General features: G+C 46.5%; 1 protein-coding gene across 22 annotated transcripts in view; it reads right to left on the bottom strand.

The window, feature by feature from the left end:
* S100B (S100 calcium binding protein B) overlaps window positions 1-27,912 on the bottom strand; it is a 153,482-nt gene that overhangs the window by 87,311 nt on the left and 38,259 nt on the right. For 2 of the 22 annotated variants that reach the window (XM_050784371.1, XM_050784359.1), the window contains exon 1: window positions 3,210-3,213. The exons of 13 other annotated variants lie outside the window; for them this stretch is intronic. The gene's annotated coding sequence lies outside the window, so the exon portion shown is untranslated. Of the gene's footprint in view, window positions 1-387; window positions 392-3,209; window positions 3,214-4,589; window positions 4,595-9,334; window positions 9,339-9,632; window positions 9,637-11,580; window positions 11,587-19,013; window positions 19,018-26,470; window positions 26,475-27,912 lie in introns of those variants that run through there. 7 more of the 22 variants (XM_050784395.1, XM_050784387.1, XM_050784392.1 and 4 more) reach the window with 7 other exon arrangements.

Raw genomic sequence — 27,912 nt, 5'->3', positions numbered from 1 at the left:
AAAAGCATACCTTTTCTGTCATTTGCAAGGATTTGGCCATGAGGGGGTGGCTGCCATGCTGGCTTGTGGAGGCTCATCTATGGAGGGAGCATGGTTCAACTTAACAGGATATGAAATACAGCATGGACAAGGTGCTCTTCAGTACCCTGCGAGCCTGGGTTCCCCTGGGACCTCACACACGACCATGGCACTGGCATCTCCTGGGTCTCACCCATGCCACTGCCCGGACCCTCCACCCCTAGAGCCGCATAGTGCTGCAGTCCCCTTTGAGTTTTGTGGACATTGGTGAGTCTGCCCTGTGTCTTCCGCTGAGAGCCCTGCTGAAATCTCTGCTGTGAGTCCTCCCCTCCAGGGAATGGCCATGTCCAATGTCCATGTAAGCCTCTTCCCCAGACCTGGCAAACCCTCTGTGTGAATTGCCCAAACATACCTTGAAACATGAAGTGATGTTATATTGTTGAGTGAGATGATTTTTTGGATTTGAACCAACTGTAACTTTATGCTATATGCCTGAAAGTGATTTTTCTACTGAAACTCAGGCACTCTGTCATCTGCCTGTTGATTCTTGGCTTTCCTGTTTTCTCTAAACATTGCTTTTTTGTGTCTTTCCATGTCCTTGATTTCTTAAAACACAAGGCATTTGTGTGTGCATTGGGCCTTCCTGCAGACTCGGGGCAGCAGAGATGGCTGTCAGAGCAGCCCCTGCCACCACTGCCAGGTTTGCAGAAGCCTCCATGCGCTCTCAGTGGGGCTCCACCCCTGTTCCTCCACTGGCTCCTCCCATTCCAAGATCATGGATACTTCTCAGACAAAGTCATTCACATCTGTTTCTCTGATTCCTTCCAACCCTCGGGAGCCACAGCTTTCACATCCAGATTAGATTATCAAATGTTTTTATGGTTTTGTTTTTGTTGTTGTTTAGTAGGAACAGACTAAGAAGACAGCCACCTCCATGGAAGTCGTTTTCTTTTCTGCATACGCACACACACACGACACACACACACACACACACACGACACACACACACACACAGACACACACACACGACACACACACACATACACACACACACGACACACACACACACACAGACACACACACACACGACACACACACACATACACACACACACACGACACACACAGACACACACACACACGACACACACACATACACACACACGACACACACACACATACACACACACACGACACACACACATACACACACACACACGACACACACATACGGTTAGAAATCAATATCTGAGGGCCAGGTGCAGTGGCTTATACCTGTAATCCAAGTGCTTTGGGAGGCCAAGGGAAGAGGATCACTTGAGGCCAAGAGTTTGAGAACTGCCTGGGCAACTGAGCTAGACCCTGTATCTAAAAACATTTAAACAATTAGCCAGCCATGGTGATATGCACCTGTAGTCCCAGCTACTCAGGAGGCTGAGGTGGGAGGATGGCTTTAGCCCAGGAGGTGGAGGCTGCACAGTAAGCTGTGATCGCACCACTACACTCCAGCCTGGGCAACAGAGAAATACACTGTCTCTGAAAAAAAACCCGATATCTGAGGCTACATCTTCACAAATGTGCAGTAACATATGCACAAAGTTATTAATTGACACCTTATTTTGTAATAGCAAAGCACTGGAGTAAGCTTGATGACCAACCACAGGAGAATGGTTGAACTAATAGGTTCATCCCCACAATGGAGCACTATGTAGCTGTAAGGAAGCAGGAGCATTGTTATAACCCGAGAAGGCGCGATTCCCAGGTTACGTTGTTAGGTGAAAACAGCACAGTGCAACAGAGTATACAGAAAATATGAATAAACACAGATATGGATTTTTTTAATCTTCCAAAAGAAACCCATGAAGGATGCCCCAGAAACTAATGAAAATGGTCATCTGCAGAGGTGCTGGGGACAGGGTGCCCCTCGGAGCTCTGCAACTGTGGCTCCTGCGGAGGATGCAAATATGAGGGCCCTCAAGGCAGACGTCACGGCACTACTTGTATCAAATGGGCTTCTGGTTGACAGCGAAAAATATACAGGTGACCCAAATTCATAAATTTGCATCTTTAAAGACATTATTCCAAGTAGTCAAGCAAACCTGTGACTACAAGAAACAGAAAAAGTGGGAGTGCTCTTTTAAATTTTAAAAGGTACGTCTCGTACACAAGCATTTTTGATAGCTGGCTACCTTCTTCTCAAAACAGCTTCCTCAGATCGCCTGCTGAGTAACAAGAGTGTCACTTTATGTACAAGCAGAGGGAGGTAGGTCTCCCAGAATATACAACGGCTACACCGTAGAAATGGACAGGGTTATTGGACCTCTTTCAGATTTCATTTTCCTCATGGAGTTCCCTTGAATGGAGCAATAAAATTTGAGCCACGGAGCTTAACGGGGAGCAGCAGGGGTGTTCAGCAATTCTCCAAGCTTTCTCATCATGTGAAACCTCTTTTGCCAAAAGCACAGAAGTGCATGACTGCGGGAGCCAGTACCAGATGGAGGAGTGAGCCTGAAGGTGGGGAACCCGTGTCAGAAAAGAACATTCAAAAATTGGTTGAGCACTCCTTTAGTATTTTTCCCTGTTGTGATTGTTAAAAAGTTTTCCATGGCCGGGCACGGTGGCTCACGCCTGTAATCCCAGCACTTTGGGAGGCCGAGGCGGGCGGATCACAAGGTCGGGAGATCGAGACCATCCTGGCTAACATTGTGAAACCCCGTCTCTACTAAAAACACACACACACACACACACACACATACACACACACACACACACACACAAAATTAGCCGGGCGTGGTGGCGGCGCCTGTGGTCCCAGCTACCCGGGAGGCTGAGGCAGGAGAATGGCGTGAACCCGGGAGGCAGAGCTTGCGTGAGCCGAGATCGCGCCACTGCACTCCAGCCTGGGCGACAGAGTGAGACTCTGTCTCAAAAAAGAAAAGAAACAGCTTTCCATTACACAATCAAGGCATGACTTCTATAGTCTACTTGGGAAATACAGTGATGTCAGAAAGAAAAAGAAATCCCTGATGGTCCTGCCCCCAGAGACTCCTCCCCTCCACTCAGCCAGTCTCTAGGAAGTGGACTGCCCCATTTCACACACCTCTGTCGTCTTTGGGAGGCCCCCGTGCAGGGCTGCACCCCCACAGTCCACTGGGTCCCTGCAGTGCACCACACACTTGGTCTAGGCTGCCTCCCCCAGACCCTCTCCTTCTTCCTTCCCTGTAGGGGACCTTCCGGCTTCTCGACAACCAGCTCTTGAAGACTCTCCATACAGCCTCAACAACCCCAAAGACCTCAGGCTTTCTCCTGAGCTCTAGGCCTACGAATCTGGTGGTCTCAGGACTGGTATCCCAAGTTCCCTGAGTGCTCCAGACTTCCTGGCTCAAGTCTTGACTCTGCCTTGAATGAGTGGCTTTGCTGCACCATGCCTCAGTTTCCCCATGTGTAAACTGGAGATGACATACCTTCTCCAGGTGGGATTCACTGCAGTGCCGAGAACACCCACAGCCCCTACGCTCTCTGCCGCCCTGGATGTAAAAGTGGTGACATGCGGGCACCTTTCTGATGGCACTTACAGGTTGAGATCTACACCTGAGCTGAGAGGCTGAGGGGCTGCAGGACACAGCAGGCCAGGCATCCCCTTTACTCAGCCTGGAGCCTGGCTCAGAGTCCTGGTAAACCCAGGGCCTGGCTGCCCCTGAGCTAAGCCATCTGGTTGGGATGTGGTCACCTCTCCCAGAGCTCTTCAGGGACTGTGGCCAGGACTGAGTTTAGGGCATGGTGGACAGGGGAGGCCCAGTGATGCCCCCAGAAGTAGTGGACTGGGGCCCGTGGTCTCTTGGGCTCTCAAGGCCACCCAGGGGCAGCTGCTTGGTGGGCCTGTTCCTGTGTCCTGGGCACAGCCAAGCTGTGAGGAGCTTTCTTTGGGAAGCTTCTGCACCAGGAGTGAGCGTGCTGGCTCCAGCTCTGCTGTGCCTCAGTTTCACCAATGAGACCTGTCGTGGGTAGTGACTATCTGGGGCTGGTAGTGTGGGCAGAAAAAGAATTTACCAAGACAGTTGTAGGTAAAGAAAGGCAGATTTATTAGAGAAAGTAGAAAAATATGTTTTAAGGAAGCAATGGGCAAGTCAGCAAGAGAGGAGCTGACAGCAAGGAGATGAAGGCTTGCTGGGGCTTTTAAAGGATGGTGCTAGTGCTGGAGAAGGCTACATACAGCAGTGATAACGCCAAGGTTGCAGCGAGCTAACTTGCTGTTTCTATCAGCCAAGGGTCTGGTGATAACTGGGCACAGGAAGACTGTGGGTTATTTGTGCCAGAGGGCCATGTGTCTTGGACTATGAAGAAAGGCAGACTTACAGCTTATCTGCCTTCGCTTTTTGCTTTCTCCTGCTCCTCTAAGCCTGACTTGTTTTCCTTAATAAGGACTCCACAGGACCTACATATTTACTGTCTGTTTCAAATGATTGTTGTGGGAATGAAACGACATGTGAGTGGGCTTTGTCCATACCTGGAAAGATACACACGGGTCACCCCCACCCTTGGGCTGGGGCTGTGTCCATGCAAGAGGGACCGCCCCCCACTCCAGGTAAACTCCTGTGGCCAGGGGGCCATCTTCATGGCCACACACAGTTCTCAGGAAGCCACTGATGAGAAAGGCCCTGGGCCCTGGAGGGGGCACTACCTCATGTAGTAAGGAGGGAAGAGAGGGTCTGGGCAGCCTGTGGCTTGGTTTGGGTGGGCCACGTGTGCGGTGCTCCTCTCACTGTGTGTGCAGACTGGGCAGGGTGGGATCAGAGCCTGGGGAGCCCTCTGTCTGCTCATGAGCCCTACTGTGGCCACGTGGCCCTTGGCGGCCCTACTCCAGTGCTGGACATGTGTGGGTGGGCAAAGTATGTGTGGGGTGGTGGGGCCTATGACTTCTCCCACCCTGAGTCCCGCCTGGATGGACCAGAGCCTGGTAGAAGTGTGGGCCCATGAGGGCTCTCCAAAGATATGAACCAATAGGAGATAGCTATATCCATCCATTCATCCATGCATCCATCATCCATCTGTTATCCATCTATCCATCCATCCACCCATCCATCCACCCATACATCCACCATCCATCCATCCATCATCCACATCTATCCCTCATCATCCATCCATCCATCCATCCATCCATCCATCCATCCATCCACCATCCATCCATCCATCCATCATCCACATCTATCCCTCCATCCATCCATACATCCACATCTATCCCTCCATCTATCCATCATTCATCCATCATCCATATCCATCCATCCGTCCATCCATCTATCATCCCTCCACCATGGTTGTGATATGTGACTGAGACGTTCTGAGCCCGGCTTTCTAACCTGGAATGACTGTGTCCCTCTGCTTTTCCATGAAGTGTCCGTGGAAGGCCAGCTGCCCACAGACCCCAGGTTGGTGGGCTTGCTGACCTCCAGGTGGTGGACCTACAGATGTCCCTCTGTCTCGTTATGATCTTTATGCCACAGAGCACAGGCAGATAAATGAGAGCCTTTGAGTAATTCTGGAAAAGGCAGGGCCATGTAGGAAGCTGGGTTAGAGTCAACGTCTTCTGCCTCACAAGACAGACTTCCCCGCCCCTGTGTTTTAGGAAGTGCTCTAAGGAGAGTGTGAAAGGGGCCCCACAATCATGAAGCTAAAGGAAAAAGTCAAGCCGGGAACTGCTGAGGGCAAACCTCCTTCCCATTCTATTCAGTCACCCCTCTGCTCACTGAGATCAATGCATATCTGTGCCTCCTTTGGAGAGGCTAATCAGAAACTCGAAAGAATGCAACCATTTGTCTATCTACCTACCTGGAAGCCCCTCCCTACTTTGAGTTATCCGCCTCTCCAGACTGAACCAATGTTCATCTTGCATATATTGATTGATGTTTCGTGTCTCCCTGAAATGTATAAAACCAAACTGTGCTCTGACCACGGTGGGCACATGTCGTCAGTACCTCCTGAGGCTGTGTCAGGAGTGTGTGTCCTCAACCTTGGCAAAATAAACTTTCTAAATTGACTGAGACTTGTCTCAGATTTTGGGGGTTCATGAGAGGTTGGTGAGTCAACAAACACCCTCTTAAAAACATAAGGCTTCAGGGAAGGCTGAGGGCACAGCAGCCTTTTGTGCCTTTGTGGATTTCATTCAGTTAGGCGCTCACCTACTGTCTTCTCTCCTGATTTCTCAGCCAGACGTAGCGAGGGGCGTGGGCAAGGCTGTGGTCATGGCTGTGGCAGCAGGAGGGACCTGTGCTCTGAAGAAAGGGAGAGGCAAAGGAGACAGGAGGTGCACAGGGGAGGGCCCCACAGCTCAGCTAAGCCCAGGTGAAGTTTCCCCTGAGGACCACCCTGTGTCTGGAGATGAGACAGAAGCTTCTCTCCCCACCCGTCTCGTGCTCCAGGAGCCCCTGTCCTCAAGGGTTAGCCCTGCCACACCATGAGTTAAGTGGACCCTTGTAGCCTGGTTCCTAATGTAATACCCAACCTTGTTTTCCTATGAATCGACTCTCCCTGAGCTGAGACAGCCGGACGGACTCCATCTGGCTCCTGCATTTGCAAGACATCAAGGGCTCCTCACCCACCCGCTTCCTCAAGGACGTACAAGCTGACTCCCAGCACATCAGAGTGCAATTAACCGATAAGGTACATGGCAAGCTATGTCCGCAGTTCCCAGGAATTCGCCTGGGTGATAGTACCCAAGTCCCCGCGTTTGTGTCCGGGACATAGCACCCAAAGCCCTCCCACCTATCACCCTGTGATGGATTTAAAGCCCCTGCACCTGGAACTGTTTGTTTTCCTGTAGCCATTTGTCTTTTTAACTTTTTTTTCTTTTTGCCTGTTTACTTCTGTAAGATTGCTACAGCTAGGCTCCCCTTCCCCTCTCTAAACCGAAGTATAAAGGAAAATCTAGCCCCTTCTTTGGGGCCGAGAGAATTTTGAGCGCTAGTCGTCTCTCGGTCGCCGGCTAATAAAGGACTCCTGAATCAGTCTCAAAGTGTGGCATTTCTCTATAACTCTCTTGGTTACAATACTATAGCTCACATTCAAATGTGTGTGATGGGCACCACTCACCTGGTAACCTGGAGACTGCTGTGCGGCTGCGAAGGAAAGCTGCTAGTGGGTCCTCATGAAGCTCACCTCCCAGTATTTATGACCCTGTGCACCGCTCTCCACTTTGAGTCAGTGCTTAGCCCTGAGACTTGGCTTGGCCAATGGGGGTCAGCACATCTGCCCAGAGGCCTGATAAGAACGTGTACACTGGGCTTGCCTTCTTGGAGCATGCTGCAGACAAGAAATCCTGGATCTCTGTCTGGAGAAGCCACAAGCGAGATAACCAAGGGTCCCCCGCTGACACCAGGCTAACTGCTAGACATGTGAGTAAGGCCATCTTGGACCCTCTAGCCCCAGCTGAGGTGCTAAGTGACCACAGTCACATGAATGACTGGTGAGCCCAGCAGAACCACCAGCTGAGCCAAGCCCATATTGCAGCATGATGAACAAATGGATGACCGACGCTTTAATCTACGAAGTTCTGGGCGTGGTTTGTTGCTCAGCAATATGAAACAGCGGACCTATTCGCAAGAGCTGTGTGTTGACTCTCACTGTTTTATTATGGTTCATGGCAGTACCCGAACAGCACAGAGAAATGACATGTACATATTAATTGTTACATACATGTCATCAATCCGCACTGCACATGAAAGTCTTTGAGCAGTTTCATAAAGCTTGTGACCACATAAAAAAACACCATAGGACAGCTTTTCACATTAAGACTGACTTCACAGTGTTCAGGCACACGCACTGTTCTGTGATTAAACTGATTTTTTTGGACAGAGAGTGTTGTACCCGAGCAAGTTAGAGAAACGCCACACCTTGAGACAAATGTAAAAGTCCTTTATTAGCTGGCGACAGAGAGACGGCTAACGCTTGAAATTCTCTCCGCCTGGAGGAAGGCGCTTGATTTTCTTTTATACTTGGGGTTAGGAAGGGGAGGCGGAGCTCAGTTGCAACAATTCTACAGAAGTAAAAACATGCAAAAAAAGTTAAAAAGACAAATGGTTACAGAGAAACAAAGTTTCCAGGTGCAGGGGCTCTAAATCTTTCATAAGATGTTATATATGTGGGCTCTGCCAGACACAAACTCAAGGTTTTATTGTTATCTCTTGAGTAAAATCCAGGGAACTTCCTACCTTGCTTGCTTCAGTACCTTATCAGTTAATTGGATTCTGAAATGTTGAGTCAGCTTACACAAGTTAACTCCTTGAGGAAGGGGGTGGGTAAGGAGTCCTTGAAGCCTGGCAAATGACGGAGCCAAATGGAGTTCCTCCGTCCAGCTTTCTCAGCTAAGGGAGAGCTTATTCATGTGGAAACAAGGCTAGGTGATTAAGGGAGAAAGGGAGAGTCTACAAACAAAGTTAGTAAAAAACAAGGTTAGGTATTACAAGAGCAGGGCAGAGGAAAGCATAAACAGCACTCCAGTTAGACCTCTGCCTGTTAGGGCACAATGCTGCCCACATTCAGGTTCTACGTGAGATTAGAAATCTAACCTTACCTCACAATGGGACATTTTTTTCATTTGAGGGAGAGGGTTAAAGCATGACTGAGTTCTGGTCATTGTTTCGGTGTTTATTTTCACCCCTCTGTGTCAAGATGCTGGGCTTTGTTTGTTTGATGTCTCAGTGTTTTTTGGCTTAAGAGTCCAAGATAACAGACTTCCTGTCATAAAACAACATCATCAACACCCAGGAATCCACAATTCTGTTGAAAAATGGGCAAAAATGGCTTCCCTCTTCTTTCCCCTGCTGTGTGCAGCTCAACAGTCTCTAACGAGCAGTGGACAAGAGGGGTCCCCACCTGGGCTCTGCACTGGGTGAGTCCCTTGACCTCCTGGTCTTTAGTTCTGTGGTTTCTTTGTCCACTCATCCATTCATTCCCTCATTCATTTGTTCACATACAGAACAAATATTCATGAAGCACCTACTGTGTGTCTGCTTTTGGGTGACAGTCGTGAGCAGGACAAATGGTCCCTGGCCATCAGGTCATGCCTGTGGACCCATGCTAACTAAGGAGGTCTTACTGGTGATATTCAGGGCTCATTTTAGCTCCTAAACAATGAATTCTGTGGTTCTAAGTCACAGTAGTAAATGGAAGTGCCTTTGCGGTTCTGAACCCTTTATGGAAGGAGAAGCAGTGGCTATCTGAGCCTCGCCAGGCTCTCTTCTTTTGCTCTGCAGTGGGACTGAGGCCCCACACACCCTGCATTTCAAGGTGTCCTGTGGCCTAAATGTTCCAATCAACCCCATCCCCGCACCCCCTTCAGACTGGACACCGTCTTCCTGTGGCCTAAATATTCCAATCAACCCTATCCCTGCACCCCCTTCAGACACTGCCTTCCTGCACACAGACTCCGCAGACCACCCAGACTCCGCAGACCAGCCCCTTGTCCTGTGTCCAGATAGTGAATTATGAGCCCCTTTCAGGTGTCTAGGCCAAAGGCTCACTCTTGCCTTCTCTGTCTGCGGCCGTCAGGTCAGTGCCCTACGGTGATCTGAGAACTGGGCATCCAGTGGCCTCTACCTGGCAGAAAGGAGGCCGTGTGGTCCCCCACTCATTCGATGCTGAGCCTCAGCCCTCAGCTTAGAAACATGGTCACCAGACACCACGGTTGTGGGGCCCCTTCCAGGTGAATGTCTGGGCACGTCTGCTGGTGCATGCTCCTCGCATCCCTTTCCTTTGAACATTTTTGTGGGTTCATAAATAACTTTTTAAGCAAAGAGAATTCTGTATGCATTTCCTTTAGTATAAAATGCATTGAATTAAATGAAGTCGAAAAGTATATCTTTGGAATCCAGAGATTAAGCTTTCAAATATGTGTAATTATACCCATAGAAATAAGTTAAATATTCACCCAGCAATCTGAGAGTTTAAGAAACTTTAATCTCAGGGAAAATGTCAGTAGTTAAGGCCCCAAATCTCTCGTGTAGACGTGCAAAGCACAACATCATCTTACGTCAGACCTGGGAGAAAAATGTCTTTGCTGTTGGGCCTGGAACCCCCAGTGCCATCTTGCGGCCTTCGTTTTGGGAACACCGCTGTTAGGAAAACAGGAAACTGAGTAAGAACAGATTTGCTGAAAAGAGAAGAGGGCTAGTTCGAGGAGTCTAAAATTGATACTTGCTTATTCAGGCTTTGATTAGGAATCTGTTTATTTTGGTTTCAGGAAAGTTTATCAAATCTGGTCTTCAGATTTTCTAACCTACAACAGATGAAAACAAAACACTGGGAAGAGAAGTGAGCAGGGACCCTAGAGATGGGCAGCCTGAGATCCCCGAAAGCAGAAGTGAGGGGTTGCAGTGTCCAATGAGAAGGGACAGAAAACCCAGCAAAGTTGGGAGAGGACCCAAGATGTGGCTATTTGGGGCCACTTAGGGTTCAGGGAATCAGCTATACATCCCTGCTCAGTCCTGAGGGCATCACCCAGAAACCACGACAGGAGCTGAGGGAAGCAGCAGCACTCTCATGTGATTTCCATCCAAAGCTGCATTTCTGGGGGAAGGTTAGTCACCTGAAGACTTCATGCCTACAGAGGGCCTCAGTTCCCAGCAGCACCAGGCAAAGGAGAAGTGCCGGTCTCTGCATGGGGTGTTGGAAGTGGTGCATGCAGGGAGTTGCAAGAGGACCACATTCAAATCTCTATGACTAATTCAAGTTCTGGGGGTCCAAAGCTAGGCTACATTATGGGGAGCATCCAGGCTGCTCAGCAATGGCCCAGGAGACACCAAATGGGGCCCTCCAGGGGGCTGTGGTTGCCACCACTACTGGCTTCACATGATCCACATGGCAGTAACCTGCTACCTTTGCAAAATCTCTCTGTGTCCCCACTCTGGACCCCACAGCAACCCAAGCCAAGGCTGGGCCAGTTCCATTGCCCCTCCTTGTACTGTCTGTCTGGGCTAAGGCCCTGACATGTCCACGTTTGCCAGCAGCTCTGTACTTGACCTGTGTGGTGGGGTGCCCTTCCCTGCCGGTCCCGGTTTTCTGAGACCCTGTGTACCAACACCCACCCGGAGCCTAATGTCATAGCTGCCCTGCATGGACGTGGGAGGCCAGGCCAGGTCAGGGGGGCAGATAGGCTGGGCCAGGCTAGGTGGCACCTGTGGTCTGTCTTTGACTTGTCTCATAAGCTCTGCTGGGCTGCTGTAGTGGCTGCCACCTGAATGTGGGGAGCTGTTGGCAGAGTCAGGAGAGGGGAAGGGGTTCTGCTGAGGAGCCTGGGGAATGGCATCTCTCAGGTGGCCAGCCTGGTGATGGACACGTGGTGCCCCTTCTCTTACCTGCCCACAGTGCTCCTGGCTCTGCAGCACCCCCTGCACCCACTGCTGCTGCTTGGTGGCTGGGTTGGGGTCTGCAGTGTAAGAGCCCTGCATGGCTGAGGATCCCGGAGGAAGTACTTGGGAAGGACAGGCTGGACTCCTGGAAAGCTGGTTTGGCCCCAGAGAGTGGGGTGGATGCTCCCCCTCTCCAGATTTTTCCTCTGGTGTCCCAGTTGCCCCCTGCACAGATGGGGGCTGACCTCTGTACAAGCTGGGACTGGGTGGCCGTGTCCATGGAAGGCAGGGGTCAACCATCCATGGGCAGCTGAAGGGGTCAGGCTGGGCCTGCCCTGCTTTCTGCTCTGCCACCACCTCCATGGGGACTGCAACTGGGTGGCCCTGGATAGGGGAATCCCAAATGCTGCACAAACGGTGGGTACCACATGGGTTGACACATAAAGTGGGGTCTGAGGGGATCAAGGACCCTTGGCCCTGACCAGTGTGTGTGGAGGTCCAGGGCACAGATTCCTTGCAAAAATTCAGAACACCAGGGCCTGGCGGAGCCAGGTGTCCAGGAACATTTTCTCCTAAAGAGAGAAAAGGTGTGTGGCTTGGCTGAAAACCCTGAGCAGGCCGGCTTGGGCTGGAGGCCTGAGGCAGTGGGCTGAGGTCAAATGTTGGCTTCTGACACATCTCAAAGTTCGAAGGCACTGCCTGGCTGTGCCGAGGCCACCACTGTGGGGGGCCCTGGAGGGGGTTCTGGAGTGTGGGGCCAGGGATAGAAGGACCAGTGATGAGACAATCCTGGGGATGTGCTTGAGGGTAGCTGGGCACCAAGCCCACGTTTGGAGGTGAAGTTACTTCTGTGGCTAGCTGGGCTGAGCCCTGAGAAGATGGTGGATTCAGGGTCTGTGGAGAAGTCATGCTGGCTGGTGGGGGCAAGCCCACGTTCCCAGTGTCATAAAACTGGGTCTCCTTCTCCCTGTGGAGTTTTCTTCCTTGGCTGGGTGGTGGCAGGTGGCAGTTCTGAGGTCCTGCAGGGCCCGAGTCAGCTCCTTGAAGCTTCTCTTCCCACAGACGCTGGTTGAGATTGGTGACAGCCAGGTGCTGGAGGGTGGAGCAAAGGTCAGGCTGTTCTTCCTTGTCCTTCTCCAGCAGGCTCTCGATGAGGGCCAGCAGGGAGCTGCCTTCCTCCTTCTCTTTCTCTTCCTTGTCCTCACATCTGTTATCAGACCCCTGCCTCTCGAAGGGTGAGCCCTGGAGGGTGGGAGCAATGCAGGACAAGTACACGGATTCATCTTGCTGCATCATGGCTCCAAGGAGAGATCCGGGGCACGAAGAGTCCTGGCCAGCTGCAAGACCCTTCCTAGCCCTGGTCCTCTTCCTGGCTGGGAGGGCAGTCAGGGCGCTTGGGAGGCTGCTCTCATACAGGAGGGCCTCCCCCGTAGTGAAGGTGAACGGCAGCTGCAGGGCCCGTTTGCGCAGGTGCTCCTCCCCCTCCAAGTTCCTGTGGTTAAGGAAACACAAGCCCACATCCAGGAGCTGGTATGTGAATGAGAAAGGGGCAGGACACCATCTTTTCTGTCTTTTCCAGCTAAAGAAGAAAGAAAAGCCACAATGGCAAGTTCACTTGCTTTTCTCTTGCATTTTTTGGAGTACAGTATTCTTCATAACTATTCTCTATCTTGTATTATGAAATAGTCTCAGAGAAAACTGCTTATGTGTGGGATGAGTATTCCAAAATTCCAGGTAGGAATTCCCTAAACTTCAAGTTTACTTTGAAAATAAATCATTACACAAAAATGATATATGAACCATTTATCACTGGGAAGAATGATTTCTCCCTTCATCGCTCCCTCCCTTCCAACAGACTCATGGGAATGGCTATTATCAGGCTAGCCTGAGAGTCACTAACACTGTGACTGTAACATGACCAGCAAGGTTGGAACCTTCCTTCAGTGATCTGTCACTGCTTGGAGTTGCACATTTTGTTTGAAGTTTCATAAAGGAAAACTGGCTGAATTAAAATGTAATGTCTGGCAGAAGCTGACCAGAATGATATGGACACAGGACACTCTATCACTGGATGAACCTTTCAGGAGGCTGAAGCCCACTTCACCCCTTTTGTTATACCCTTTGTCTTTAAATTTGCTTTGTCTCATGTTGATATAGCTACTCTGGTGTTCTTGTGCTCACTGCTTACATCTTATGCTTCTTTACATCTAATTACTTTCAATCTTTTAGTGTCATTATTTAAAAATGTGTCTTGTTTAGAAGGCATACAGTTAGGTCCTGATTTTTAATCCATTCTGACAATCTGTGTCCTTTAATTGGAGTTGTCTTAGTCTGTTTCGTGTTGATATAATAAAATACCTGAGACTGGGTAAGAAAAGTTTATTTGGCTCACAATTCTGGAGGCTGGAAAGTCCAAAATCGGGCAGCCTACCTAGTGAGGGTCTTGTGCTGCTTCAATTCACGGTGAAAAGCAGAAAAGGCAAGTGTGCATGTGCACAAAGACCAAACACAAGGAAGAACAACCTGCTCTGTAGTAATGAATTCAGTCCTGCAAGAATGAGAACTCATTCTAGAGAGAGAATGAATCTATTCATGAGAGCTCCACCCCATGGCCCAAACACCTCCTATTAGGCCTCATCTCTCAGCACCACCACATTGGGAATCAAATTTCAACATGAATTTTGGCAGGGACAAACCACGTCCAAACAATAGCAGAAGTCTTTTGTCTATTAACCTGTAGATGTAATTATTGATATGGTTGAATTTGGGGCTTCTATTTTACTGTTTGCTTTCTGTTTGTCACCTCTGCTTTTTATTCCTCTGTTCTGCAGAAAAAGTCCTGCCTAGAGAGAGGATTTTTTTTTTTTTTTTTTAAAGAAACTCATCTCAACTTACCTACTTTTTGGCTACACCTTTTGCATTATATTTTTATGGCTGTTCTAGGAATCACTTTTCACTATTGACTTTTCATTGTCTACTTAGAATTAATACTGTGACACTTTACATAAAACATATGCACCTTGCAACTGTATAGTAAACACACCCTTAATGCCTGTTCTTTATGTTAGAGTTGGCAGATTTACCACATCCACATGTTATAAATCCTGCAATATGCTACTTTTTTTTTTTTTTTGCTTTAAGCAGTCATTTGTACTTTAAATAAAGGGGAAAATAATCTTTTATGTTTATCCACCTGTTTACCATTTCCCAAACTCTCCATTCCTGTCTCAAGTTTCAATGTTTCACCAGGTATTCTTTCCCTTCGTCTTGACAAATTTCTGTTAGCATTTCTTGTCTATTTTTGGCAACAAATTATTAGCTTTTAAAATTCAAATGATACTGTCATTCATTACAAAATTCAGAGTTGACCATTTTTAGGCACTTTAAATATATTGTTCTAATGTCTTCTGATCTCCATTGTTTCTGACAAGAATTCTATAATAATTGTAATCAGTGTTCCCTATGTATAATGTACTTTTCTCTCTGATTGCTTTCAAAGCTTTTCTCTTTATTTTTGGTATTTGACGGTCTGACTAGATATGCCTTTGTATAGTTTTCTTTGTATTTATCTTGTTTGGAATTTGATGATTGTTCTGATCCATAAAGTTACAACGTTCACTAAATTGGGAAAGTTTCCAGCCATTATTTCTTCAGATCTTTCTTTTCTCAGCTCTGTTTGATCTCTGCTCTTCTGGGACTCTATTTGCCCATATATTAGACCTTTTATTATTGTCCCGCAGATCCCTGAAGCTGTTTATTTCTTTTTTCAATCTCTTAAAATCTTTGTTCTTCAGACTGGATAATTCTATTGCTCTATCTTCAAGTTCACAAACTCTCCTGCCATCTTCAATCTGTTATGTACACCCAGTGAATTATTTATTTGTAGATATTGTTCCAAATATTCTGTTTCTATTTTTTTCTGCTGAGATTTCTTATCTTTTCATTCATCATAAGTACATTTTCCTTTATGTCCATGAGCATAATTATAATAGTTGCTATCAAATTCTTACCCAGCTGGGTGTGGTGGCTCACGCCTGTAATCCCAGCACTTTGGGAGGCTGAGGCGGGTGGATCACGAGGTCAGGAGATCAAGACCCTCCTGGCTAACACAGTGAAACCCTGTCTGTACTAAAAATACAAAAAATTAGCCGGGTGTGGTGGCGGGTGCCTGTAGTCCCAGCTACTTGGGAGGCTGAGGCAGGAGAATGGCGTGAACCCAGGAGGTGGAGGTTGCAGTGAGCCGAGATCGAGCCACTCCACTCCAGCCTGGGTGACAAAGTGAGACTCTCTTTCAAAAAAAAAAAAAAAAAAAAAAAAAAAAAAAAAAAAAAAAAAAATTCTTATCCAATACTTGGGTCATCTTAGGATTGGTCTCTATTGGTTGCATTTTCTTTTGAGATTTTCTTTCCTGTTTCCTCATATGTCAAGTAATTTTGGATTATATCCTGGATATCATGATGACACACTGTAGATTTTGGATTCTATTCTATCCTTCCAAAGAGTATTGATTCTTTTGTTTTGTTTTGTTTAACTGGATGACTTAAAATGCAAATGCAAACTATGTTTCCCTTGTGGTGGGCAACAGTAGAAATCTCTGTTCAGTTCTTTTGATCTTAAGTTGGTTGCTGTAAGTCTATCTCAATGCTTGCATGATTCAGGGGTCAGCAGAAATTTAGATTGAGTTAATTCATAAAATATAAAGGCTCCTCTTTTCTGGATCATTCATTTCTAGCTTTGCTCCTTCATTTGCAGCTGCTGCAGTTACCATAATCTATGTTCTCTGGTTCTTGAGACATTAAGATGATGAGTCAACATTTCAGTTTTTAACTGCCCAGCACCAAGTAGAGTTCTTCTCAGACAAAAAGCAGTAAAAAGCAGGAAACTCAACAAGGGCCATTCCTTTCTTTCAAGCATTGACTCTCCAGTGCCTCATTTTAAAACAATATTTTGGCCAGCCATTTCAGCTATAGTTATTATGGCTATTACTTATGAGAGGGTTGATGCAAAAAGAGCAACTTCAACATTACCAGTAGTGGAACTGTTCCAGAAGAGTTTAACAAAAAGAGTACCATATCTGGATACATTTTTGTGGTAAAAGGTATGAGGTAGGGATTTAACTTTCCTCCCCCAACTCCCTGTAAATGGCTAAACTGTTGTCCCAACCTTACTTACAACTTTGTCTTGTCCTCATGGGTTTAAGATACTTCTTTAATTTAACAATTCAATCTTCATACCTCCACCTAGATCTGCTTCTTGACAACCTGCCTCTTCATCACTCTGTCTATCTGAGGCTAGGATGATTCTGTGCTAAACCTGTATTGCATTAAGCCTGGCCAGAGAATAATTTGGTGTAGGCTCTCTGGAGAACAATTTGACAATAGTATCAAAGAATTTTGAAATGCTTAAATCCTTTGACCTAAAAGTTCCACTCCTGAGATTCTAAGGAAACTGGAATAGCAGCCAGCTATTTACATATAAAATTTCCATTTATCACAATATCTTCATAGTAATTTTAAAAGCCCAACCCTAAATTTCAATATTTAATGAAAGGCCATCATGTATCTGTATGGGAGCATATGAAACAACAATAAAGGTATTTATGGATAATTTTGATATGAAAATTGCTTTCAATTTTTTCTCATGTGGAAAAAGTAGGATATGAAACATAGTGTATAATTTCAAATATAAAATTTAAATGTGTCAAAACTTACTTGAAGTAAATGTATTAATATACTGACAACATTTTTTTCTCTGACTAGTAGCATAAGAGCTATTTCACTGTTGCAGTGTTTTCATTTTCTAAATTTTCTACAATGAGCATGTATTATTTTTGCACTTGATGAAATAAACACTATTTAACAAAACTATTGATTTATGAACGTCTTGCTTAGTAAATCCAAAGAATAGTAGAGCTTGTAAGAGCCATAGAAAATGTACACTAAAGCCCTCTCAGTTTTGCATGGCAGGAAAGTGAGGCACATTTATAAGGTGGTTTTCTGAGACCAGAGTGGAATCAAGCTCAGAATCCAAGTTATTTGACACAGTTCTGTGATTTTCCCACGATCTAAATATTTCTCAGCAAGGTTTCAGGCTCCAAAGGCAGGAAAGTTTGTTACCTATGGCATATTTTCACATTACTGGATCTCTGATCACTGTTCATAATGTGGCACTAATGGGAATGGTCCAGATAGCTTCTCTCGGCTCATTTGTTTATACAGTTTGAATATTTTTCCCCTCCAAAGCTCATGTTGAAACAATCCCCAGTGTGGCAGTATTGAGAGGTGGGGCCTTTAGGAGGGGATTGGATCATGAGAGCTCTGTCCTTATGAATGGATTAATCCACTAATGGATTAGTGAACTGATAGGTTATAATAGTGGGGGGGCTTGGTGGCCACACTGGAACTCTACAGAGTCCCTACCAGCAAGAAGGCTGTCATCAGATGCGGCCCCTGGACCTTGGACTTCTCAGCCTCCATAAACTGTAAGAAATAAACTCTTTCTCTTTATAAATTAGTGAGTTTCAGGAATTCTGTTAAAAGAAACAGAAAATGGACTAAGACATTCATCATCCCCTACATTTCCCATTTTGACCATCCATTTTATAAAGACATGCCACAGATCTATATGGGGGCTGGGCCATGCTGGTTCACTAGTTGGAAGATAACATTGTGTGGTCTGATATCCTGGCAATGTAAAAATAAATAACAACAATGAAATATTTTCTGTTAGTATGCACATTATAGTTTACAAAGTATGTTGTAGATTGACAAGACTTCAACATGGAATCTTGGTCTTCTGGAAGTTAATGACAGACACTCTGCCTCACCCAGAAAGTGTCATGGGAGCTGTTATTAGCCTGCCCTGCCCTGAGATGCGTCTACAGAGTGACAGCTTTGATTCCTTTCCTCTTAAAAGACCACATGGCACAGAATTACAGCAGAAGTGAGGAGGGTAGGTTGAAGGAATGCCATTTCTGAGGAGGCACATTTTTAGTGTAAACCAAAGAGTATATGAGACAGGTCTCAATCAATTTAGAAGTTTATTGTGCCAAGGTTAAGGACATGCACCTAGGAGACAAGTCTCTTCAAAGATGATTTTGAGGGTGTCAGTATTTAAAGGGGAAAAGCAGGCTGGAGGGGAAAGAGGGAGGGTATGGTCATATTACTGAATCCACATGTTGCAAGAGAAAGGGAGCAAGTAGGGGGAATAGTCAATATATATTCATCTCCCACTCAGTAAGATAAGGTGAACTTAGAGTAGCTACTTGTGGAGATATTTAACTTTTTATCTATAACTATCTACTCAGGAACAAAAGGAAATGCAGCTTCTTGCATGACTCAGCTTTCAGCTTAATTTTTCCTTTGGCAGAGTGAATTGGGATCCCAGGTTTTTATTTTCATTCACATTTCATTTTTGCAGCATGCAATGGAAGACAGCAACTTCTGCTGAATATGGTTGATGGAAGATTCTAGATTAAGAGTTTGAATTCTGGGCAAATGGAGTCTTGAATTCTTTGCAGTTAGTATTCAGGGCCTCAAGACTTGTAGCCATTTTGGTAGAGGCCTAAGAATTTGGCATATTAGTGTAACTGAGTAATAGAGCTTCAAAATACATTAAAAATATTTTTCTTCTTTCTCCCTTTTCTCCTTTTGTTCCCCCCAGTTTCAAGGTGTAACCTTGAAGCAAATTACAGAAGCCTTTTCCTTAGTCTTAAAATATGGCCGTGAAATGCACTTTAAAACTCCACTCCCTTCTCTTTCCCACCTTACACTCCCTTGCCTTGTGCACATTTATCTAACTGAATGCTTGTTAAACTCACACCATGCACACTTATCTAACTATATGTTTGTTATGAAGTACCAGAGGCTAATTTAAAAAGAAACAAGCATAAACACCCAGCTGTTGAATTCTCTCCTTCTTACAGACTCTCTCAAGATGAATAAACTACCGCCCAGTCACTGTCAAGATGGCATCAGCCTGAAGCTCCAGGTGGACCACAACTCAAGACAGGCACTGGGGCAAGACACACATCCATTGAATCCTGCACAACTCCTGCATGCCTCCCATATCAAGGTTCCCTTTTTAAAATCGCTTCCCTCAGCCCAAACTTTTGAAGTGGTTTCTAGAGGCATACACCAGTTGCTTCTCCACTGCTAGCTTTGGAAAATAAAGTCACTTTCCTTTCACTGCACTTGGTCCTTGTCGTTGGCTTTGCAAGCAGTGAGCAGCCGAGCCTGCAGTACAGGAGGAAGAGAATCAGTGAACCCAGAGAATGAAGTTTCCCATTCTGGATGTCAGAGGCATTCGAACCAGAGTGACTCTATCATGAGTGAGGGCGAGGAAAAATGAGGCTTGGACTTGCTGGGCTGCATTTCCAGGAGGTTAGGCATTCCTAGCCTCTACATGTTTATGGTTAAAGGAACAGATTCATAATGTTTACTAAACAGACCCAGACTCAGGAATGTCCCAATATCCCAATATCTTGAGATCAAGGACGTTCCTAATTTTGCTTTAAAGATAATAGTATTGATTCTTGCAAAATATAGTAATTAAAAAAATCAATCCTTTATCACAAACCCTTGTATTAATGGTAGAGCACATCCCCACATTTTGTTATCCTATATGTAAAGAAATATTGTACCTAGGGTGGGCATGTTCCTCCTCTTACTTTCAGGAATGCCCTACTCTTTCTATACAGTAGCTTTTCTTTCACCACTCCACTTTCTTAATACATTTGCTTTCGTTTTGCACTGTGAACTCTCACTGAATTCTTTCTTGTGCGAGATTGAAGAACCCTCTCTTGGGGTCTGGATTGGGAACTCTTTCCTGGCAAACCCCATGGGGATTCTACCGAAGAGACCCTCCACCCAAAGGAAAGTCATCTGCTTGCAACATCAATTGGCCAACTTTGGGTAAGTGGGGTGCCTTTACTTGGGTAGAGGATGGGATTGGGTTAGAGGCTCAATTAGGGGAGTTAGAGTCTCTCCTAAGACAGAGAGGGTTAAAGGCCCCTCTTTAAAAAAGGTAAGTACGCTTGACTGAACCGGCATTTGAGGCCCAATGTAGGAGGTTAGAGTCCTTCCTAAGATTTAGGGGGTTGGAGTAAAGTCCCTCTCAGCTAAGAGAGGGTTTGGTATCACAGGATGTTAACTGTTATGCTCTTAGTATGAATCTGCCTTTCCCTCTTTGCTGCATGAATCAATTTCTTGGTTGGTATCTCTGTTTCACCATCATTTTCAGAAGTTTTCATTTAACTGGTCTTAGGGATTTTAACCTTTCTCTTCTCCTGTGTACCTCCTGATTTCTGCCTGTCTGCTTGTGAAACACTGGGGGAAAAAAGGCACTGCAGGATTTGGTTTTCTTTGGGTTATTTTAAGACTCTAGCTGCTTAGGCTTCACCCCTAAAATTGCTGATTGAGATCTGGTATTTAACAGCTATGAGCAATATGATTAGATAGGTGCGGTTGTGTTTTGTTGGAAATCAGGGGACTTTTCTCCTTGCTGTTTTGTTCCATTTGCACACTAAAAAACTTCTTTCCTTTCCTGGATCCGGGCAAATTGTCTTTGCTTGTCCAGCCCACGCTGGCACTACTGGCCAGAGGCTGCTTGCTCTGGTCATCCCCATCTAAGTTCTCTTCATTTCCTTTGCCTTATTCAACATTTATTTTGTCAGATCCATGTTGTGGTTAATCTAAGATTCATGGCTCAGCTCATTTATGTTATTTGGATAGTGTGAATAAGAGAATTTGATTTTCAGCAGGGATCCCCTCATTAATGCAGCTGGCCTTAAAAACCTCTCTTATTCTTTTTAGTGGAACTCGGCCAGTAACAATACAATCTCGTAGGTTTGGAACTTTTCTATCAACGTCACCTGCCTCCTTCTCAGGAACCATGACATTGATCCCAAAGGACTCACTGCTAGGATGTATTCTTGAACACTGGAACTGTTTAAACTAAATGGGCTTAAGAAGAGAACACTGATATTTCTATGTAATACTTTTTGGCCTCAGTATTAGCTGGAAAAATAAGAGAAATGGCCTCCCACTGGAACTATGGCCTTTAATACTATACTTCCATTTGATTTGTTTTGTAAGAGAGACGAAAATGAGATAAAATACCATATGTTCGAATATTTTGGCTGTTCAGTCGGGATAAAACCCTGCAACAGGCATGTGCATGTTTAATGAGAGGAAATGAAGAAAATGAACTAGACATACTAGATATTAGTGATCCCTTGATACAAGCCCCCAGAGTTCAGTAAGCATTTCTGAATGGAGCAGAACCTCCTTCTGTCATCTCTGAAGGTTCAGGTGCGTTGACCCTTTCTCTCTCTAGTTGACCTGGAAGTTCTATTGAGACCTCTTTGTCCCCACCTCCTTACCCGCCTAGTCCCACTCTATATCCACCACTCCCTGAGGAACCTAGCCTTGTGAGGACTACTCATAGTGGAGCCTCTTATTAACCTCCAAAGGGAAATCTCTGTCCACTTAGAGAGGTGGCAAATGGGGAAGAAGGCACTGTGAAAGTACATATCCCCGACTGGGTGCAGAGGCTCGCACCTGTAATCCCAGCACTTTGGGAGGCCGGGGCAGGTGGATCACAAGGTCAGGAGATTGAGACCATCCTGGCTAACATGGTGAAACCCCGTCTATACTAAAAATACAAAAAATTAGCTGGGCGTGGCGGCATGTGCCTGTAGTCCCAGCTGCTGGGCAGGCTGAGGCAGGAGAATGGTATAAACCTGGGAGGTGGAGCTTGCAGTGAGCCAAGATTGCGCCATTGCACTCCAGCCTGGGCGACAGAGGGAGACTCTGTCTCAAAACAAAGCAAAACAAAACAAAACAAAGAAAACAGAAAACCAACAAACAAACAAACAAACAAAAAAAACAAAAAAGAGTACATATCCCCTTTTCCATGTCTGATTTGACTCTATGTAAAAAGAAGTTTGGTCATTTCTCTGAAGATCCAGGAAAACTCATAGACAAGTTTGAGAAATTAACTCTGACTTATAGTTTAACTTGGAAGGATCTGCATGTTCTGTTGTCTCTGTGTTGTACAGTGAAAGAGAAACAATGCATCCTAGGGACAGCTAGGATCCATGCTGATGAGTGAGGACTTAGGGAGGAGAGATCATATGGTCACTTGTTTGTTGGAAGGGATGAAGAAGTGTATGACAAAGCCTGTTAACTATGAAAAGGTTAAGGAAGTTCCTCAGGGTAAAGATAAGAATCCAGCTTTGTTCCAACAGTGTTTAGTTGGGGCTACTAGGAAATATATTAACACAGATCCTGACTCAAGGGAAGGACAGACCCTTTGGGGAGTACATTTTATAACCCAGTCTGCCCCTGATAACTGTAAGAAACTACAAAGCACAGCTATGGGTCCCCAGACACCTATAAATCAGCTTTTGAATATGGCATTTTTTGTTTTTAATAACAGGTACAGAACAGGGGAAGCAGAAAGAGCAAAAAGAAACTCCTACAAGGTGTAGCTCTTGGCTGCAGCCTTAAGCTCACCTCCAACATGAGGTTACCCTTTTGGCTCTTGACCTGAACTAGTGAAGCAAAAAGGTGGAAAGCCCAGAGCTGGGCATCTGAGTTACCATGCCTTGGATATTCATCAGTGTGTATACTGTAAGAAAACTGGCCATTGGAAAAGGGAATGCCCAGCATTCCGAAGGGAGCCATTGGCACCCAAACCAATGATGGCCAAAATAGCCAAGCAAGCCCAAGAGTGGTGGGGCCCAAGACGTTCTTACACACCTCCTGTTGGACAACTAGCCACATCTTCAGAGGAGCCTCAGGTAACCCTTGAAGTGAAGGTAAGAATATTAACTTCCTTCTGGATACAGGAGCTGCTTACTCTGTTTTGACCATTATAATGAGCTTCTGTCACCCCAAAAGTGTATGGTCATGGGGTTAGATGGACAAGCTCACCGATGCCACTTTACCTATCCTGTAAGCTGCCCATCAGGGACTTCGGTTTTCTCAGTTGCCTTTCTTATAATGCCTGACTGTTCCACCCCTTTATTGGGAAGGGATTTGTTGATCAGCTGCAAACAGTGGTACCTTTTGGAAATAACAAAGCAGATGAAAGATTGCTCCTTCTCCTTTTCTGTGATAAGGGAGGAAAGTTAATAGGTGACTTATCTAGCTTACCTATTGAAGTAACCCCCCAAGTAAATCCTATAGTATGGGACACTGAGGTTCCAGGCAAAGCATTAAACAGTCGCCTGGTTTGCATCCAACTTAAGCCTGGTGTCCTGTACCCCTGGAAGAGACAATACCCTTTAAAGCTCGAGGCACAAAGAGGGATTGGACCATTAATAGCCAAGTTTTTGCAATTCTGGTTGTTAAGGCCCTGTGAGTCTGCTTGTAATACTCTAGTCTTGCCAGTTGGAAAGCCAAACTGCGACTATAGATTTGTTCAATAGCTTCAGGCTTTCAATGATGCTGTCATTCCCATATATCCTATAGTGCCCAATCCCTATGTGCTGTTAGCCCAGGTCCCTGGGGATGCTGACTGATTTACAATCTTAGATCTTAAAGATGCCATTTTTTTTGGCATTCCATTACACCCTGATTCATAATTCATCTTTGCATTTGAACAGACAGATCCCAAGTTAATTGAGTCATTTGGTTTCTCAGTTAACTTGGACGGTTCTTCCCAGGGAAGGCTCTCAGGCAGAGCCTTCATCTGTTTGGAAATGCATTGGCTAGAAAATTAAGGCTATTACAATTGAATAAGGTCACTATTATCCAATATGTGGACGATTTGTTGGTTGCTAGCACAACCAAAAGAGACTCAGAAGAAAACACCATTAAGTTGGTAAATTTTCTGGGAGCTAACGGGTATAGGACCTTGCTGCATAAGGCCCAGGTTTCTTCTCAAGAGGTTAAACACTTAGGATATATATCAACCCCTGGCACCTGGGCAATAGCCCCAGCATGAAGGGAAGCTATCCTGGGCATTCCAGAACCCAAAACCAGAAAGCAGCTGCAGGCTTTCCTAGGGCTGGCAGGATTCTGCTGTTTATGGGTGCCTGGATTTGAGCGTATGGCCAAGCCGTTATACGAGGCCCTGAAAGGAGCAGATGTAGATCCTTTTGAATGAGATAGCAATTGTAAACAAGCTTTTAATCCTTTCAAGGAGAAATTTGGATCAGCTCCAGCCCTGGAGATCCCTAATCTTGATAAGCCATTTTTCCTTTATGTGGCTGAAAAACAAGGAACTGCTTTGGGTATCCTTGTCCAGAGGCTGGGAGATATCTCCCTACAAGTGGCATATTTTTCTACAATTAGACCAGGAAGCTTCAGGATGGCCTGGATGCCTCAGGGCAGTTGCAGCAGCTGCTCTTTTTGTAGATGAAGCCAATAAACTGATTTTAAGACAACATGTGGAGGTTTTTAACCCCACATCAAGTACAAGGAATCCTAGAAGCTGAAGGACACCACTGGATGACAGGGGGGTACTTAGTGAAATATTAGGCTTTGTTGCTAGACACTCCTGCTGTAACTCTTAAAGAATGCCAGATTTTGAATCCAGGTACCTATCTGCCTGATCCCACAGGCCCTCTAGATCATTCTGGTATACGAGTTATGGAGTAAGTTTATTCCAGCTGGCCAGATTTAAAGGATGAACCTCTAGATAATCCGGAGCTAGAATGGTTTACAGATGGAAGTTGCTTTATGCACCAGGGAAGCAGAAAAGGTGGGCATGCAGTTGTCAGTCAACACGAGGTAATTGAATCTTAGGCCTTACCAGCTTCTATCTTAGCTCAAAAGGTGGAATTAATAGCTCTTATTAGAGCCTTGCAATTGGGAAGGGACTTAAGAATTAACATTGACACTGATTTTAGTTATGCCTTTCTTCATGCTCCAGCTGCTATCTGGAAGGGATGGGGACTCTGTCTCAAAAAAAAAAAAAAAAAAAAAAGCCACAGACACTTTCTCCAGTGGCACTCGGCCTCCAAGGCTCTGCACGCCAAGCCTGGAAAAAGCGACCCATCCCGCTGGCTCCACATCAGGAAACCACCCGGAGGGTGCACTCTCCCTAGTCTACAGGAGTACCTGAGGCCGTGAGGGGTTCAGCCTTCCCTCCAATGTCAAACAACTAGACAAGAGGGGCCCCGCGGCCATCGGCTCAGGCCTGGAGGCTACTGAGGGACTTCTGGGGTGGCGGTCTCACGGTGCTCGCCGCCATCAGCCCGCCTTACGTCCGGCTCTCATTTCCGACCCTCAGGACAAGGCCCGGACTAACAGCGCGGCCTGCGGGGCTTCACTTACATCTCGCCTGGCAACGGCCCTTACATCGGAACCTCACTCACGACGGCGACCCGGCCAAGGGATCTTCATGTACTACCGGCCGGCGGAAGCTCACTGGGGACCCGGCTCTCACAGGGAACCGCCAGGGGGCTCCACTTCCGCCAGGGGGCTCCACTTCCGTCAGGGTGCGCCTCGGAGATGCGACCGTGACTTCCGCCAGGGCGCCCTGGCCACTTACGTGAGGGCCCGCTGTCGGGCGACGATGCACTCGGGCCGGCCGCCGCGGAACACCAGGCGCGCGTTGGACTGCACCCACAGCCAGCGCCCCTGCTTGGTGAGCAGCCGGAACACCGTGAGCCCGCTCTCGCCCGTCCTCATCACTGCAGGAAGACAGACGAGGCTCGTGTCCGACGCCGCCGCCCACCACCCCGCTCGGAGCCCTCGGGAGCCGGCCCCGCGGGAGGTGGGGAGGAGCCCCGGGCAGGGTGCAGGGGTCTAGCCCGCCTCCCACGGGGCAGTGTGAGGCCCGCAGGGTGCCTCTGGAACTCACTTCGCACGTGGTTCTCGGCGCAGTACATCATGTCTGCCGCGTGGATGAACTGGTAGCCAGATCCCCTCCTGCAGAGCTCGCTGTCGGTGTAGCCCAGAATCACCTTCCCTCTGCGTAGAGGAGACACCGCACATCCTTTTATTTCAGCCCGGAAGCGGAATGCCAGAAGGAATGAAGAGTCACTGCCCCACCCCACGCTTTGCACAGCTCCTCCCAGTTCTCATTCACAGTTCTCACCGAGCCAAGGAGGAACCTTAGGGCCCCCTCTGGAAACCCAGGTCTGGGAAGGGCACCCCTCCCCCCATCAGCACGGCTGGGGCGAGAACTTTAAGGGGCTGCCACACTGAAAAGATTGTGGTGTCCTCTCGGACACTTTTGCCACACATGCAGTTTCAGAATTCTGCTTTAAGCCTGTTTTTATTTGCCTGTGGTGTAGAGCAAGCGTTCTTGTCCTGGAGTAAAGAGAATCCCTGAAACTGTACACAAAATTGTGCTTGTGGGAGAACAATTGGAATTTCTGTTAAGAAGTTCCACAGCTTTCATCAAACGGGTGACCATTATCTTAGCAGAAAAGGTAAACCTTGCAAGTCATACTACTTGCTCTTAAGCCAGTGTTTTCTAGACTATGTTCTAAGAAACACTGATATTGTTGCATGTTAGTTGATGGTCGCCCAAGAAGGCTTCCATTGTTAAATAAGTTTGAAAAAAAAAAAATGAATCGAACTAATTAGATTTCTTCCTAGTGGGACTTCTTGGGGCTTTGCTATGATCTGTTAATGGAAGTCTCCAAGAAGGAGATAAACTTTTCCCAAGATTTACTCTCCGTATCACACTCTCACTCAAATGCCGTATCTTACATGGAAGATTTGGTACATTGTCTCTCTAAACACAGCATATTTTCTACTGACTCATTTCACGAAACCTATATGGACAGGACTAGCTAATTATTCGTGCTTTGCTTTCGTTCTAGGCTCAGGATTTGCGCCATAACTAGTCTTGAAGCACTACTCTAAGGGTCATGATTTTCAGTCAGAGGGATATACCTGGAATCACAGGCTATAGGTGTGAAATCCAATTTGTGTTTTGTTTGGAAAATAAATGTTTTGTTTTGGAGCTCCAGGATGGTGAGAGGCTGACGAGGTGTTGCAGTGGCAAACAGGGTAAGGTGAGGAGACAGGAAGGTGCCGTCTTCTGACTTAGTGTTCTGCCCAGGGAGGAATTTGAGATGGCCCTGGAAATTCAATTCCTGGAAAAAGAAAACCGCAAACATAATGAGCACAGAAGGTAAGAGGATGTTAAGTAGCTAAAACTGTATAGAACTTGCCCCCTTATGGAATTCAGAGGAGTCCAGTATCCTGCTGGGAGCCAAACAGGCAGAGCTCTCCTTGAACCCCCAACATAGCACAGGTGTTTGCAGGCCTAGAATCTAATTCTTCTGGCCTGCCCAGCAGGCACTCATCATTTTTCATGGCTCCTCAGCCCTCCCTCAGGGCCCTGCCCCATACAGCCCTTTTCCCAAAGCTGCAGAGCATAGTGTTAGTTAAGCTGTGAGGGGATATACAATTCCAGGTGATGGTGAAGAAGATGAATGTTAACATCCTGAGTTCACCAGGGACGTAGGGCTGTACCAGAGGTAACAGGTGTATCTGAATCCTAAGTAAACATATCCCAAGTCTTAACTAGGCAGAGGAAGTTTCAAAAGACAACTGCATCTTCAACAGGCTGACCCTCTGAAATGT

This window comes from Macaca thibetana, chromosome 3 (assembly GCF_024542745.1).
Source record: "Macaca thibetana thibetana isolate TM-01 chromosome 3, ASM2454274v1, whole genome shotgun sequence".
Lineage (NCBI taxonomy): Eukaryota > Metazoa > Chordata > Mammalia > Primates > Cercopithecidae > Macaca > Macaca thibetana.
This window is presented reverse-complemented; position numbering and strand designations above follow the sequence as displayed.